Source organism: Haemorhous mexicanus, chromosome 3 (assembly GCF_027477595.1).
Source record: "Haemorhous mexicanus isolate bHaeMex1 chromosome 3, bHaeMex1.pri, whole genome shotgun sequence".
In the NCBI taxonomy this organism is placed as follows: Eukaryota; Metazoa; Chordata; class Aves; order Passeriformes; family Fringillidae; genus Haemorhous; species Haemorhous mexicanus.
In genome coordinates, this window is record NC_082343.1 from 86,425,332 (window position 1) to 86,442,650 (window position 17,319).

Here is a 17,319-nt window from a genome sequence, read left to right on the forward strand (position 1 = left end):
AAGGGGTCTGGGTAGTGTGACAGTTTGCTATTTTCTATCTAGTTGTGTATTTGCTTCACTGTTTCTTAGTTTTCATTCTGTATGTCACCAATTTTTGCCTTCTTCAAAATAAAAAATAGGTAGATGGAGGAGGAAAGTTTGTTTACTGGGAGCTTATTACAGGGTGGCTGTTAAACTGATAAGGGTTTTGGAAACCATCAAACAACTAATCTAGATCAACGCACAAGGTCACATAGTCAAATTAAGCTTTGTTTCCTGTGGATTTCAGTGATTACCTCTGGGGTTTCAAATTAGACTACTAGACAAGAAATCCAGTTCTTTCAAGCCTGTCACATTGCAGATAGATATTATTTAAATTAAAGTGCCTGTCCACTTAAAGGCACTTTATGTATTAGAATAGTTTCCAGACCGGCACACTCTGAAAAATATTATTTCTTCTCAATAGAAATATTGAAATTTTTTCAGTCTGAGACCTTGGTAACAGAGGTTCCAAGAAAATAGTTTTATAGTCAATAAATTGGAGTCGATCATGACTTGGTATTGTGAAAACAAAAGATAACATCAAAAATCTGAAGTCAAAGTGTCAATGAATTGAAACGAAGCATTATAGACAAATATTTAAAAATTATTTGTTTGCCTTTCCTCAGATTTAAGCACAGTTATCGCAGGCAACATAGTATGCACAAAATTTTATACACAAATAATTTCATTATATAGTGATTATAGCTTATAGACACTTTAAACAAAAAATGCTACAAATACTATGACTGCTTGACATAATATCAGTGTAAAAATGCATTATTTGATAGTTTTCAGAATATTCAGAATTGTACTCATGGAACAGTTTTTAAATCCTCTGCTAATAATACATAATAGGCTTAGGATGGGTAAATATAGATATGTCTGTCTGTGTACACACACAAAGTTATAACACAGTTATGATTCTCTGTGTGTGAATGAGGAAATAGGATGTTCTCATTTACCTTTACTGTATGTTCTTCATTTTAAAAAAATAAGGGAAGGGAAGGGAAGGTTTCGGGAAGGGAAGGTTTCGGGAAGGTTTCGGGAAGGGAAGGTTTCGGGAAGGTTTCGAGAAGGGAAGGTTTCGGGAAGGGAAGGGAAGGTTTTGGGAAGGTTTCGGGAAGGGAAGGTTTTGGGAAGGGAAGGTTTTGGGAAGGGAAGGGAAGGGAAGGGAAGGGAAGGGAAGGGAAGGGAAGGGAAGGGAAGGGAAGGGAAGGGAAGGGAAGGGAAGGGAAGGGAAGGGAAGGGAAGGGAAGGGAAGGGAAGGGAAGGGAAGGGAAGGGAAGGGAAGGGAAGGGAAGGGAAGGGAAGGGAAGGGAAGGGAAGGGAAGGGAAGGGAAGGGAAGGGAAGGGAAGGGAAGGGAAGGGAAGGGAAGGGAAGGGAAGGGAAGGGAAGGGAAGGGAAGGGAAGGGAAGGGAAGGGAAGGGAAGGGAAGGGAAGGGAAGGGAAGGGAAGGGAAGGGAAGGGAAGGGAAGGGAAGGGAAGGGAAGGGAAGGGAAGGGAAGGGAAGGGAAGGGAAGGGAAGGGAAGGGAAGGGAAGGGAAGGGAAGGGAAGGGAAGGGAAGGGAAGGGAAGGGAAGGGAAGGGAAGGGAAGGGAAGGGAAGGGATAGTAAAAATATTCCCATGTAACTTAGGTTAAGAACCTGTTAACACCCCAGCCATATCTCCCCTAAGTATTTGACCCTGCCTAAAACTGGAGAAACATGAGTTACAAATCATCTCAGCTGCCTGGCCAAAATAAGTTTGACCTTTAGCTCACTTTGAATCAATTCAAACTACATAATCAGGAGCTCAACCTACAAATAAATAAATAAGTAACAAAATGTGATGACCCACAATTATTTGTGCCTTTCCCACAGTATCAAGGAGACTTTCTGGATGACCCTGCCCACTTCTCAAGAATTCCTGTTTGTGGTACTTGTGGAGTAAGTAGAAAGAGCCACACAAAGCGAGAGGGGAAGAGAGGAAATGCTGTGAAGGAGGAGATAAGGTGGGAGAACTCCAACAGAGAAACAGGGGCTCAGAGTCCAAAACCAGCACAGTTTTTCCAGAAATTGAAGTAGATCTCTGGTTTGAGAAGGCTACTGAAACTAAAACTGCCGATTTTGAAATGCATGGACTTCATAAGTTACCTAAAAACATTCCCATGTTTGTAACAAAATACTTTACAAATTCAATAATGACTTATAGACTTTATTAGGAGTTTTTCAAAACTAAAACCCAATGAAATGACAAACTCAAACCCAAAAGCAGATGTTGAAATATTTCAGCTTACTGACTGATTAAATAATTACTGGGTGATTAAATAATTACCATGAGGCTGCTTTACACAAGACCAAGACAGTTAAGTTCTACTTAAAAAACTTTATATTACAGTTGAGTTAAAGTAGAGTGGAGGCACAAAGACCAGCTCTTCAGGAGTCAGTGCAGCAGCTCAAAATCCAGAGTAAATTAGAGGAAGATGAAACTAAAGGCTTCACTTAAACTCACAGTGAACCCAGTACATTAAAATGAACTGTCAAGAAGTGTTGTTTACCTTAGAATGACAATACAAAAAGAATGGGAAGCTGTGTAAAAAAAGTGTCCATGTTTCTTCTGCCTAACAGCACAAATTTTGAAACCCTGGCATTTTCACAGGATCTAAGTACCAATTTGCAGTCAATTATGATAAATTCAAATGCTGCACACTGTTAAGCAAAGGATGTGTGTGCAATGGAGTGAGAGGAGAGACAGGCGAATCTCTGAGATGCATGTCTCTGAGATCCTTGCCTTATGGTGGTGACGAGAAGACCAAAAAGCTCTTTCAACTGAAAGCCAGATTTTTTTAAAATAGAAACTAAATTAAGAACCCTTTTAAAGAGAGAATACTAAGAATAACTTAATAAGACAGAACAGAAGTAAAATTGTGGATAAGCAAATCTGTTCCATCTATCATATACTCACAGGCAAATTCTTGCTTCTCTGCTTGGCTGCTGCAATCCCAGTATGGTTTGAGTCAACTCATTCTCATCCTTAAAGAGTTTCTGTCTGCCACAGCAGGGCTTGGGCTATGGGTGACGCAGGTCTCTCTACTTATCCCAGTCCTATCTCTGTGACTACAGTTCCTCCCTTTTTGCCATGTCTCTGTCACCCAGAGACACTATTTCTTGCCCTGGGGCCAGTGACAATCTCCCAAGCCTCAGGAGGGACAGCCTGAGTCTACCACTCAGTTGAAAGGCACATCACATTACAGGCTCCCTGAGAACAAGCTGTCCAGAGCGTGTCCCACAATCTGTATTTAGTTTTAGAATCTGGTATTTGGACCACAAAATTATACTTCTTGGCAAGATGACAGCTTTCTGATTTAATGAGTAGAAAAGTATCATTTTTTTGACTATAAGAGAGAAATTTTGTTTCCTCTTTGCGACTCCACTGCCAATATTAATTAGTTTTCAGTGCATACAAGTGTTTTTTCCTCTAAGAAGTCCTTCAGATAAAGTCTTTTAGAATTCTGAAGACTTTATTTAAGCTGTGTTTAATATTTACCAGCTTTTACATAAGTGCAATACATTTTGACTTTTTGGTGGGTACTACTTTTATAGCTGAAAATTAAGGGAAAGGTTTAAGAGCTTTAAACTCCAAAGGGGAAGCAGTTTCAGCTTTTTTCAAAACAGCATGAAGAAAATTGCCTGAACCAAGAAAAATAATGTGGATGTATCTGATGTTCATATTGGCAGCTTGGAGGGGATGAGAGGCTGATGAGTGGCAATATTCTGTTAATGGAAGGAGACACTCAACTAAAGACTCAGAGACAGAGAGGTGTTCCTGCAGTGAAGACTTGCAACATCCAGGAAGATATCTTGGATCAATAACATCTAGGTTCAGTTCACGCTACTTAGCTACAAATAGTCAATTACAATAAAAGCTGCATTTTTTTTTCCTGAAGAAACTGGTTACATATGTCAAAAATATTTTCTTTCTATTCTAGACTAACTCAGCAATTATTTGTAACTCTTGTTCAGAGCACAGACTAGAGCCAGTACAATTGTGTATAGACATCCTACATGCAGTATGTTTAAATAAAAAAAAAATAAAGTTTCTGTGACATTATAAGTAAATTTAAATATCCAAGTTGAAAATAGAGTCCCAAACTGGGAACATAATTATGCAGTCACCAAAATTATTTGCAAAATCTAGGGTTCATTCACACAGATTTCCATTATAAAGGAGAATTATGGAATTTTCTGTATTGCAACAAGATCATTTACTTTTGCTAACTGATTATGAGAATTGCTTATCTAAAATCAGGAATTTGATAGATGGAGAACTCAGTCTAATTAATATTTTGCTTAAGGAATGGACAAACCTTTTGTGTTTTCTGAGAATATCTCTGGAATTTCTCAGAGGATGCAGCATTAGTTGAATAAGGTACCAGAATTACTTTTAAATAGATTTTAAAAAAGACATTAGAGTATGAAAAAGGCCATGAATTGTAACAATTTGGTTATTTCACTGTTTTGTGGAGTCATTCAAAAAGAAAATGTTGTGTACCAAGTCTAAGTAATTAAAAGGTATAAAAAATGGACATATGGTGATAAAATCCCATAATAAATATAAACAAGAGACCCAGGAAACAAATACTGAAAAAAAAATTGAAAAAGAGCTATCTGTACAGCCATCTGGTTAAAAGAATTAGTCATGTTTAGAATAAATGCAGTATCTATGATCAGCTTGAGCAAACAGCTAACCTGTGCTCCAGGCAAGGATTGAGTTGTGATTGAGTAAAATGGCACATGGAGATACATTAGAAAAGCTTCCACTTTTGTTGCACCTAATTCTGTCAAGAAATCAATTATGACAATGGAATTAATAATTAAGTAGCAGTTTTAGCTCAGTAAAAGTCATATTCTTTACTAGATTTTTCTTCTATGTCATTCCACCATGCAAATCTGGTTTTCTCGGTTAGAATGAAAAATGAAAGTTGATTTAAATTGTCTTTCTATACACACAAAGAAAATCTACACATTGTAATGGAAAGGATTTCAATAATAAAAGAGGGAAATAAAGCCACACATTTAAAAAAATGTAATTATAATCAGTTAAAACCTCAAAATCCTTTAATTGCTAGAGAAATTTCATTCTCTCTTTGATTCCATTTTAATAAAGTCAGAAGGTTTTCTTTAGGCTTTCTAGCATTACCTTATCACCTCAGCCTTTATGTGACACTCTCATGTTTCTGGGGTAGTGTCAAAGACAAAATACAGTCACATTCCTGCCTGCTTCTGAGCCTGGATTTGCCATCTGCACCTGACACATCCCTGAGCCTTTGCAGTGTGTTGCCACAGAAAGTTCTCCAGGCTGTTCTGAATAGCAATGTGTTTGCAAGGTGCAAACTGAGATCCTGGGGTCAGACACATTGGTGCATTTTCAGAATGACTGTCCCATGAGGGTGGAATGAATGGCCATTATGCTTCTGGTTTTCAGACCAAGCTCAGGTATCTGTGCAGCACTGCACAGTGTAGATGTTTTTACTCTCCACAGTCAGTGAGGAGAGAGGTGCTTCCCAAAGGCAATGCACACTATCTGTCTTCATGCTTATCTCAAGATGGGTTGAATCATCCTCGCAAAGACTGTGCTTCACTCTGGGTCCTCCAAGACTTTTTCAAAGCTTAGGAAAGCCTGTCCCATTTGAAAGCAAACAATGTGCAGAAAAATTATTCATTGCTTAGAATGAGATAGAGTTCTTTGTAATAACATGTTCTGGCAATTCAAAATGTGGAAAATTTTTAATTGGACAAGACTGCAGCAGGGATCTGTAGAAATCAGCATACTGGGGTGACATGTTTTGACCAGTTAAACAAAGAATACAGGCATTTGTTTCCCCTTACAAAAGTGGCCTAGTATTGTAGAGGCAAACTCTAGGCAAAGTGTGATCTAATGTTTTAGTTTCCTACTTGGCAATTTGATTTTTGTTTAGTCTGACATACCATTCTGCCAGTCTTTAAGACTGTTCAAACTGATGGTTTATAGTCATTAATGAAACTTTTTCTAAATCAACACTAAAGCAGAGAGAGTCAGGCGTTTTATACTTGCCATTGTGCTTTAACATGTTCTTCAGTAAGTGATGAAAAATAAAAGGCCCATGTAACAACTGAGGGGTCTCAAAGAAAATCTTTGCTAAATGTTAAAAGTGTTTTTCTTACAAGGTTGCTGTAACTGAAAGAATTAGTAGTACTGAGTTCTCCCTTATGACTGTCTTGTTCTAAAAGATCATCACAACACCATGTGGCATCCCTTTTAATGACTGCACAAATGACTCGCAGAGGGGAAACTTATCCTCTGAATGCAGTAAGCTTCCACAATGCCTATATTTTATGCTGCTTTCTAATGAGAAATAAATCAAAAGCATTAAATTTTCAAAAGCATTTATTCCTATTCAAATACAATGTTAGTGCCTCATAAATGCATATTTCTATTAGAATAATTCCACCTGATCTAGTGGGTGACATCTCTGCCCATGGTGGGGGGGTTGGAACTACAAGATTTTTAAGGTTCCTTCCAACTGAAGTCTTTCTATGATTCTATGAATTTGTACTTTGTGAATTGCTTTTGGAGATAACATATGTCCTTTGAAGCTTCATGACCACATGGCTCAGTAAGGGCAGATATGCTAGAAGGGAGATCATGTCCTCTTACGTATTTACCAGTCTTTCAAAAAGCCAGGAAAATATTTATAAGGGAAGGAAAATTAATTTATGTTATTTATTTAGATTTTGAAACTGCCTTTCATAATATTCCTCACCTTGATAATGAAATTCAGAAGGATCAAGGTGAGAGGCAATTTGTTGATATGGACTGAAAACTGTCTAAAAAAGGTGATTGCTGAGGTACAACAAATATATTCATGAGGTTTGTATGGTTGTCTATGTGTAGCAGTTCTGGGGAGGGTGATAAACAGCCAGATAGCAAAATTATATAGGTCAAGAAAACCCAGGCCCAGCTAGGACTAATATGGGGAAATAGGCAGTGTAGTGAGGTGGCAATAGGAAATTCAATGCAACAATAACTCTGGATGCAGTCGTAAATTACTAATCACAGCTCTCTAAGGATCACTGCATAACAGAGATGAGAATCAGAAAGTAAATATTAGTCTACAAAAGGTTGGTATGAAGAAAAAACAGATTGCAAGCCCATTATAAATCAAGCTATGTCTGCTGGGCTAGGAATACTGTCCCCAGGTTAGCCTATCTCAAAATATAGTTATTCTAAGGGTACAGATGGGAGTAATAAGAAAGATTAGAGACTCAGAATTCTGCACTAAGAAAGTTGAGAACTGGAAGTCTATGTTTTACAGAGACTTTCTAACCTACATTGTCTTGAAGGAAGGAAGGAAGGAAGGAAGGAAGGAAGGAAGGAAGGAAGGAAGGAAGGAAGGAAGGAAGGAAGGAAGGAAGGAGAATAAATTGTATTAATCTTACAAATAGGTGTGCTTCTCTTTTTCATGCTTCTCAGACAGATTGTGGAGGAGAAAAATGTTTTGTAAACAAATAAAACAATGTGACGATCTATAAATATTAAATACAATCTCATAAGGAAACCAGAATTTTTTGATAAAGAAAATGCATTTTGCCTTCTGGTATACACTTAATCATTGTCCCTAAAGTAGTAAGCACCATGCAGAGCAGCATTAAGTATGAAATACATCAAGTACCCATTAGGATTTTCTTATGAAATAGCTGCCTATTTGGGAGATTCTCTGAAGGTGAAGAGGGTGAAGGAACCAAGCTTGGACCATGCAGACCAATGATGGCAGAGAACTGACAGATAATTATGAAAGGCTGCACTCTGCCACTTTTTTACACAGACCTGATCTTTTATATTTGAGCTATTTCATGCATCCTCCATGAGCTTTCCAATACTGGCATACACACTATTTCCTGCCCTTGGGTTGTGTCTCTGCCAGCATTCCATACAGAGTGACTAGCTGACAAACTCTCCAAGAAACTCACAGGCCTGACTTCCTTTTTAACATCTTTCTCTAAAACCTGCTTATGTCTTCCAAGCCACTTCATTTTACCCTCACACTTGCCCATTAAAAAAACCTCACACTTGTCCATTAAAGAAACCCCTCAATGTTCATTTCACTCGACTTATTCTTGTTTGTTCTTTCCCCAGTTAGCACAAAGGTCAGGACGAGGTGAATTCTTTCTGTACAGATGGTCACACTCCTCACACCGGGGGAATAAATCAAGTACAAGAGATCTTGGGGAAGGCATGGGGGGTTAGGATCCCTACTCTGGATGCCATGAGCTAGAAAGGCACACCAGTAGCTCTTCTTGCTCTAGTATGGTATCTTTACACTTAACTCTGTAATTTAGGAGGAGCAAATCCAGGCTTTAGTTCCTATTTTCTGGCATCATGTAATTCTTGAATGGAAAAGAAAACTTCTCCCAAAACCAAACTCAGCTGCATTTTTGGTAGAACTTTGGGATAATTCTAAACTAATACTGCTTAATCTTGTTCATTTTATGCTCATTTAATAGTGCAAGAAAAGAAAAATTAAAAACATTCCTTTCCCCAGACCTAATTTTCAAGCCTTCCCTCTCTGCATGTTCCCTCTTTCTACTTCAATTCTCAAATATTTAAAATAGCCTCCCCTTTTTCCAGAAGAGCGATTCTTCTCCCCAGCCTAAATCCTCAGATTTAGATTACAAAATTAACTGGGTATAAATGACATGGAAAATATAGTAAGTACAATAATGCTAGGACTGGCTACAAAACATCTTTGTACTGCATCCCTTCTGTGCTTCATTTTCCACTGCTCATTCTGCTGTTAACCTTTGTCCTATGCTGCTCAGAAAGTGCCCATATTATCTGAGTAGGGCTCCAAGCTTTAATAATTTAGTTATTGGTCTGAGCTGGCACAAAATGTGGCAGAACTGATGGCAGAAATAAGACCAAAATAGATTTGATGGGTTTAATGGAGTGCTTTGTGGACAAAAGTTGGCTTAACACATAAAAGATGGATTTTACTAGCTTGACAGCAAAAGACTGTATATACAGAAGATGGAGTTAACAGGGTCTGATAATGTGAAGTGTAATGCAATGGATAAAACCACAGCTACATGGGGAAAAGCCTGGGGAGGTCCAGGACTGTGTAACACTTTGGGCAGTGCTGCTGGAGGTGCTCTGCTTAGCCACGGTGAATAACAGGCAGAGACAAGCGTGCCCATAAACAGCCCTTTGCTGCAAGGCACAAAACCAGACTCTTATTCCCACTGGAGCATGGGACAGGAGAGAAAGGAGCTATCCATCCCCTGTCCTTTGATTCAACTGCCCCATAGGTGTGGTGCAGGCGTTTGTCTCTTTGTGAGCAAGAGCTGCAAGGCAAATGTTGACAAGGGTGACCCATGAACTTCGAAAGCTCCCAGATGGAATCAGTGATGTGTGGCCCCACACAAATGTGGAAAAAGCCTCTGATCTGTCATATTTTACTTTCTCTTATCTTTGTGAGGTTTGTTTGTTTTTGGGGTTTTTGTTTGTTTTGTTTTTGTTTGGGTTTTTTTTGAGAGGGAAAGTTCTGGCTTAACTTATGAAGGATGTTCCACTTGGTTTTGTGGGAACTCCTAAATACAAGACTACCTTACAGAACTACAGCTTGATGTCCAGGTTGCAGATTCATCCAAAAAGCCCCAAAATTTTAATTCTTGTATAGTTTTATAATACAGATTACTCTGCAGAGAGACTTCCCTCTTACCTTCTTCCCTTGAGTAGGACAAGCAAGAAATAATATTTCTAGCTTTAAGGAATTGCAACACATTTCACTAGTTTCAACTGTGACTCCCTGAGCTGCAGCTCCAGGACAAGCAGTACTCAGCCTCCAGCTTCTGGGTGACTCTGCAGCTTTGGATCAGTACCAAAGAGGCTCAGGGATGCTTTTTCAGGCGTGAAATTTTGCTGCATGCCACAGTGAGCTGAGAGAAGAAAGGTGTGCTTTGAAGGAGGGAGTTCTTTAGATCTACTTCTTCATAAATCATGCTTTCAGCATATTTTATTCTTCATAAATAACAAAGTAAAAAGGAAACAGAATAATATAATAATCTGTCATTCAGACTGAGAATTTTGAACAAATTCACTTTGGTAAAATACCCCATCCATGCTGTGGCACACCACCCCAGCAGCCTGGATGGAAGGTGTGGCCAGTTTGAAACCCAGAACTTCAAGTGACCCCTGTTTTTCTGCTTTTGAGTACTCTTGTCTTATTTTCCTCACTTAAGCAACAGTTTTGCAGATGTGACTAAACACCATGGAAACAATTTTGCTGAGGTTTCTCCCTGTGTTTATTGCACAACACCTATCTCTAATTGCCGGCAAGCAGAATTACTTTGAACAACGAAAAAAACAACAACAAAAAAAACCCCTACATCAAATTTGAGACAGTAATTAAAAGAATTGGAATACTCAAGAGAAAATCTTTCTTTTTATTTTTATTTTCTGTGGAGATGGAAAGCAGGGAAGAGATACTCCTATTTATTTTAATTATGAAAATGTATTTGGAAGAAGACCTTAAAGAATGCTGGTTAGAAAAAATGCAACAAAGCAAATTTAAAAAGTAAAGACTTTTTTTAGAAACCAAAACTACAAAGTTTCCAATAGAGAAAACCTGGACTGATGGAATGACAATACCAGGATGAAGAAATGGTTTAATTGCTCAATTTTTATAATGAAGGTAGAATTTCCATATTTACCTATTCATACTGGTAAAATACTGTCAGTCAAAACCTGCAATTTCATATTGATCAAAACATGGCACAAACATGAGTGGTGTGAAGGGATGAAGTTTTGTCTTGTGAAGAATGGGTGAGTAAGAGTCAGTTCTGCTTCTCAGGGAGAATGCAGGTCACCACTTAAAGAGAAGAGAAATAAGAATGGCATGTTAGAAAATAGCTCAAATCAAAATCAGTGATTCTACTATTTTATTCCTTTTCACAAGAATCTGTATTTACAGATTCTATATACAATGTTGAAATTGTTCCTAGCAAACATGGCAAAGTACTGACATAAAAATCTTCCAGTAGATTCAAGGAACCCTGGAAAGGAAGGTGCTATTTGACCTACCTGATATCCTTTTATCATCTGGTGACCTGCCTAGTGGATGAGGGAAAGACTGTGGATGTTGTTTACCTGGACTTCAGTAAAGCCTTTGATACTGGGTCCCTCAGTATTCTCCTGGCAACCCACAGCTTGGTCAGGTGCACTCTTTGATGGGCTAAAAGCTACCTGGATGGCTGGGCCCAGAGAGTGGTGGTGAAAGGAGCTTCATCCAGTGGGTGGTTGGCCACTATTGGGGTTCCCAAAGGCTCAGTATTGGGGCCATTCATGTTTAATGTCTTTATCAATGACCTGGATGATGGGATTGACTGCACCCTCCGTCAGTTTGAAGATGACACCAAGTTGGGTGAGAGTGTTGATCTGTTGGAGGGCAGGAAGGCTCTGCAGAGGGATCTGGAAAGGCCGGATCCATGGGCTGAGGCCAACAGTATGAGATGTAGTATAAGATGAAGTCCTTCAGTTCCTGCATTTGGGTCACAACAATCCCCAGCAGCACCACAGAGAGGGCAGTGCCTGAAAGCTGCCTGGTGGAAAGGGTAAGCACACGGTCTGTGGTAACTGGGAGTGGGGCTGTGATTGAGCCTCATCCCTAATGAGCTACAACTGTGCAGGACAGGTGAACAGTACTGAAGGCAATGAGACATGCAGTGCTGAGGCGTACAGCCAGAGGGTACAGAGGGCACACAGGTGTAATGCATGACCATGAAGGGTATGAAAGGGTGCACTGGAGAGCAATAATGTGCAGAACCTTGAAGCCCTCTATGTGGTATTGTGGTGCCCTGTATGGTATGTGCTTGAGGCCTTCTGAAATTGTATGGTGTTACTCTGTGTATTGTGGCTGTCTCTACTGTGACAGAAAAGGACCTGGGTGCTGGTTGACAGAGGCTGAACTTGAGCCAGTGTGTGTGGCCAAGAAGGCCAATGGCATCCTGGATTGTATAAAAAATAGGGTGGCCAGCAGAACCAGGGCAGTGATTGTACTTGGGCCTCTCACTTCAAGAAAGACATTGACATGCTGAAGCATGTCCAGAGAAGGGCAATAGAGCTGGTGGAAGGTCTGGAACAGAAATCCTTTGAGGAGCTGCTGAGGGAACTGAGGTTGTTTAGCCTGGAAGAAAAGAGGCTCAGGAGAGACCTTATCACTCTCTCCAGCTACCTGAAAGGTGGTTGTAGCCAGGTAGGGGTTGGTCTCTTCTCTAGGCAGCCAGTGACAGGACAAGAGGAAACGGCCTCAAGCTGTGCCAGGGGAGGTTCAGGTTGGACATCAGGAAGAATTTCTTGCCTGAAACAGTGGCCAAGCAATGGAATGGATTACCCAGGGAAGTGGTGGAGTCACCATTCATGAAGGTGTTCAGGAAGTGACTGGACATGACACTTGGTGCTATGGTTTCGTTGACATGATGGTGTTCTTGGAGGTCTTTACCAACCTAAATGATTCTATGAATACACAAGCATTTATTGAACAAGAGAATAGATCAGGAAACAAATATGACTCTTCACACACACTACTACACCCTCCTGAAATTGGAAGAATTCCAGGGCCTGTGCCTGGGACAAAATATCCTTATTTTTCAGGCTGAGCTGTCTTGCTATTTGAGTAAGTTGCTCTAGAGGATAATACTGCCCAGTTTGACTGTCCCTCAACTCCTTATGAAAAGAATCCAGAAGGCAGCAAAAGAGAATCCCTCCCTCCCCCTGCCAAATCTATGACAAAGTCCTTTTATGATTCATGTGCTGTGCTTCAGCACAGGTCACAGGCTGGGTCCATATATCTAAACCCCAGGAATATTAATATTACTGCACAAGAAAATCAAGAGCCAGTGAGTTTCATCATCAGTCATTATTGATTTCTGTTTACACCAAAGCTTTAAAGAAACAACAAACAAATTATGATGTAGGATGAGTTCCCAGCCCTGACTGGAATAAAAGATTTTGGGAAAGCTGAAAGACTTCAAAGGAAGAGTTTGTGCCTCTGAGAAGCCACTTGCAAAGCAACTTCTGTAGCTGTTCCCAGCTTGGCTGGAGAAGTGTTTTTGGCAGAAAGGTAGGACAGAGAAAAAAAAAAGTGGAAAAATAAATATGGCATTGACAACTATATTTGCTAATCAACAATTTCAAGCATATTTTGATGCCAAAATTGTTGAATGCTGCCCAAACCAAGGCATTATGAGGCTCAAAAGTGCCCATGACAAACAATGTTCTTTGGAAGTGCTCAATGACTATGCAAGCTAGGGTATTTTTTCAGCAACTGAGTACCTAAATATAGCTTTAAATACACATGTGTACAAAAGCTCACCTGTCTACAGCTATGCAGAACCTAATCTGCCACTTTTAATGATGAGAGGTAATAGCTGAATACATAAGTGATCTTATTAAATAATTTTTGCTTTCAGTACCAGTTATCCTCTTAGGATCAGCTCCAAAGATATTACAATCAAAATATCAGCAAATGTTTATTAAAGTAGAACGGCATGCAGAGAATCATGTAAAGCTTCTTGAGTATTTGTAAACTGACATGCAAGGAAAATGAAAATAAACCTAATCCAAGCCCAAAGGCAAAACTGGGTTTCTTATTGATACAACAAAAGCAATGACTAACAAGCCTCTATTCTGGTCTTTCATTTCTAGAGCATATATTTCTGAAGGCTTGGCAGTACTGAATTGCTCACAAAGCCCTGAAAAACACTACTTGCCAAGGAATAGTTTGCTGGTGTGGGTTTGGGGTTTTTTCCTTTCTTTTCTCTTTTACTGATGAAATAAGCCTACATCAATGACCCTGCTATCTTGTAATCCTAGATGTGTTACCAGGCAACCATTATATGCAGCAGCACCTGGCTTGCCCCTCTCTATAAATAACCCAAACCTCCCAAATCCTTTCATTCCATGCACTAATGAAAGTGGTATTTTTCTACTGCTAAATGCTTACTCAGGTATTTCCTTAAAAATTGTAGTGATAAAATGCTAGTTATCCTTTTCCGAAGGAATGTGATCAGTTAACAGGCTCTAACTGCACATAGTTATACCTTCATTCAACTATATACTTCAAATGAGGCTTTATTTGGGAACTAAAGTAAATTATTTAGAAGCCAGGAACAATGTCAACAAATGTAGCATGAGTCAAAAATCTATGAGCTCTGGATGACTATGCCAAAAGATTTATCACAAGCCAAAGATACATTTTTGTCCTCAGTGCTATACAAGCCTGAAACAGTAAATTAGAATCATAGAATCATAAAATGGTTTGGGGTGGAAGGAACCTTAGAAATCATCTCGTTTCCAAACTCCCTGCCATGTGCAGGGGATGCCTTCCACTAGACCATGTTTCTCAAAGCCCCATCCAACCTTGCCTTGAACAGATCCAGGGAGGGGGCACCCACTACAATTTCTCTCAGTGGCAACCTGTGCCACTGCCTCACCATCCTCACAGAAAAATTTCTTTCTAATAGCTAATCTAAGTTTGCCCCTTTTCAGTTCAAAGCCATTCCTCCTCATTCTATACCTCCATGCCCTTGTGAAAAGTCCCTTCCCAGTTTTTTTTGTAGTTCCCCTTTAGGTACTGGAGGGTTGCAGGGAGGTCTCCCTAGAGCTCTCCCTCCTCCAGGCATAGGAGAGGTGCTCCAGCCCTCTGACCATTACTGTAGCCAAAATTTGTATATGGCTTTTCTGAGGTATCAACAAACAATACATATTTAGCATTTAGATAGTGATAATAATAATAAAAAAGACAGAGTAATGTTTCCTGTACATTTCCTAAAGGCAGATGTCATGTACTGATAAACTCCTGAATTAGTTGGGATTGATGACAAGAGTAAGCTGAAAGTGTAACTAATGATGCTAGAAGAAATAGCAACTAAATGGTAGTCAGCATCCCTCTTGGCAATGCAGGGGCTCTTACATACAAGGTGAACTTTGCAAAAAAATGAAAGCCCTGCAGTTAATCACACATCATCCAACGTTTCTACAGATAAACTCTAAAATTTAATGCAGAGGACACAAAATCCATTCCATCTGGGCTTGGCTGTGAGACTTCAGTCAGACTGGAAAATGAGGTGTAAGAGGCTTTGGTGTACAATGTCCATCAAACCCCGACAACATGAAGCCAGTGTACAATTAGCAGCTACCAGCACAGCTGCTCTGATGGAGTCACAGCTAGCAATAAATCCAGAACAAGCAGAGGAACTGCCACTTATGCTGGGTAAAAAAAAACTCATAAGAGGAGAGCAGCACTGCCATACATCATGTCTTTTGTGCTCTGAGTTGAGCTTTTTCCATGGAGGCGTTTCTGGTTTCTGTTCTATTAAGGAACCCTTTACCACCTTGATTTAGGATCAGCAACCAGAAGTTTCTAAATTATGTATTAATATGGATTTTCACAGACTTCTGCATGCCTGAACAAGGTGTCCTAGCACACCATGGAAGGGTCTCAGTGCTTGATTCTATCCCAGCCTGAAAGGATAGGTAGAATTTTACAAAGCCAAAGAAGTTCAAAGCAACAAGCACCAGGTGCACCCTAGAGCAAGGAATAACAATGCAATAAGCAGAGTACAGGCTTGACAAAAATCTTCAAGAGAGTTTGCAAGGATACTTCAGAGGCAGTTGAACATGTTAGTGGAATGGCAAGAGGGACCTTAATGAGTGACAGTATACACTTGAAAGCAAATCTGCTTTATGGTAAGTTTAAACTCCAAGGTAGATTATTCAGCACAGAACAAAATTTTTGTTCTCTGAAGAAATTACACAGAAAAAAGCCCAAGAGGAATCACTAAGCACTCAAAGCTGCCATTATTTTTTTTACTGGTGTCTTGGTTTTGCACAGCCTGATTTTTGGAGGGGGGGGTGCACAGAGGTGGCTTCTGTGAGAAGCTGCTAGGAGCTTCCACCAAGTCCAGCAGAGCCAATCCCTAATGGCTTAGAAGATGGACATACTGCTGGCCAAGGCTGGGCCAATTAGAGATGCTGGTAACGCCTCTGTGATGACCTAGTTAAGCAGAAATCCAAACAAAAGTAATGGCACAGTTTTAATTCCAGTCAGAGAAGAAGAGGAGGTGAGAACTTGTGAGGGAAATGACATGGCAACACCAAGGTCAGTGGAGAAGGACGGGAGGAGGTGCTCCAGTTGCCAGAGTCCAGATTCCTCTGCAGGCCAGGGTGAGACCGTGGTGAGGCAACTGCTCCCCCGCAGCCCTTGGGGATCCATGGGGGATGCAGAGATCCACCTGCAGCCCATTTTGGGAGGACTCCTGCTTGTGAGGTTGGACCCACTCCAGAGAAGCTCCCGGAAAGCTGCCTCCCATAGGAGGGACCCCACGGACTCACAGGGGAGGGACTCCTCTCCCAGAGCAGTGGAAAAAAACCTTGACCAAACCCCCATGCCCTGTCTCCCTGCGCTATCGCAGTAAGGAGGGAGGGATTGAGGGGAAAAAAGGTGTTTTTAAGGGCTTATTTTAATTCTCATTCTCCTCCTCTGACTCTGTAGTAATAAACTCACTTTGTACCTCTAAGATGAGCCTGTTTTCCCCTTGGAGTGTTTTCTCCCAGTCCTCATCTCAACTCATGAACCTGTCATTAAATTTTCTGCCCAGCTGTAACAGGGGAGGGTGAGTGAATGGCTTTTGTGGGTGCCTGGCATTTGGCCAGTGTCAAACCATGACAACTGGTCAATATTGTTTCATTTTCTTTTCCCTCATTAGCACATCTGTTAAGTGGATGGGCTCATCACTCGGGCATAAACATGAGCAAAATGGGATGTTTACAGACTGGACTATGCTTGGGGTGGGTTAACAGAATGCTCTGAGAAGCAGAGCTCTGCTGTGACCCTGGGGTACCCTGAAAGATTACAGCTGGCTAGACGGGAAAAGTAGTTTTGACTGGAAGCACCTGGCATCTGGAAAAACACTGCACCCACTGTGTAGTACAGAACGTGTAAAAAATGAAAAATGAGAACTATCTCTTTCTGTGGAAAAAAAACACAACCCCTCTAAAAACTTATTTATAATGAGTAATTTTTCAGCACCAGAAACTATATTTCCTAATGTGTGATTTGCTGTCACTGAGCTCAGTGACAGCTCCTGCTTCTCTTTAAATGACTAAACGATCCCATGAAGGACTTTCCTGCTCTGATTTTCTATGAATCTGTGACAATATTAGAGGTGACTAGCAAGGCCAGTTCTAAGCATTTTGAAATTGGTTAGATTTTCTAGAAGCT

General features: G+C 40.2%; 1 pseudogene; it reads left to right on the forward strand.

Annotated features, from left to right (window-relative positions):
- Positions 1-11,381: 11,381 nt before the first annotated feature.
- On the forward strand, positions 11,382-12,515 carry LOC132325726 (uncharacterized; annotated as a pseudogene).
- Positions 12,516-17,319: the final 4,804 nt, after the last annotated feature.